Source organism: Oncorhynchus clarkii, chromosome 31 (genome assembly GCF_045791955.1).
Source record: "Oncorhynchus clarkii lewisi isolate Uvic-CL-2024 chromosome 31, UVic_Ocla_1.0, whole genome shotgun sequence".
NCBI lineage: Eukaryota > Metazoa > Chordata > Actinopteri > Salmoniformes > Salmonidae > Oncorhynchus > Oncorhynchus clarkii.
Window position 1 is genome coordinate 23,307,699 of NC_092177.1, and position 904 is coordinate 23,308,602.

A 904-nucleotide genomic window follows, 5' to 3' on the forward strand; every position below is an offset into this window, starting at 1 on the left:
CAACACATGTAAAGTGCTACCAAGATGGATGTAAAGCAACACATGTAAAGTGCTACCAAGATGGCTGTAAAGCAACACATGTAAAGTGCTACCAAGATGGCTGTAAAGCAACACATGTAAAGTGCTACCAAGATGGCTGTAAAGCAACACATGTAAAGTGCTACCAAGATGGCTGTAAAGCAACACATGTAAAGTGCTACCAAGATGGCTGTAAAGCAACACATGTAAAGTGCTACCAAGATGGCTGTAAAGCAACACATGTAAAGTGCTACCAAGATGGCTGTAAAGCAACACATGTAAAGTGCTACCAAGATGGATGTAAAGCAACACATGTAAAGTGCTACCAATATGGCTGTAAAGCAACACATGTAAAGTGCTACCAAGATGGCTGTAAAGCAACACATGTAAAGTGCTACCAAGATGGCTGTAAAGCAACACATGTAAAGTGCTACCAAGATGGCTGTAAAGCAACACATGTAAAGTGCTACCAAGATGGCTGTAAAGCAACACATGTAAAGTGCTACCAAGATGGCTGTAAAGCAACACATGTAAAGTGCTACCAAGATGGCTGTAAAGCAACACATGTAAAGTGCTACCAAGATGGCTGTAAAGCAACACATGTAAAGTGCTACCAAGATGGCTGTAAAGCAACACATGTAAAGTGCTACAGATAATGCATTTTAAACTATTACCACTCAGTACACAGTTATTTTTTATGACAGTATAAATTAACGACTTGTTACATTTATAACTGTTCTTTACGAAGGAAAAAATAGAAACCTGCTCAACCAGAAGGAGGGGGGCTACTCAGTGTTTGTGAGTTCCATTTGTAATAATGATGGATTTGTTTCTTCTTCATGTTTTTCTACAGTAAGAAGAGGCCCCTGTCTAAGGGGAGTGATGT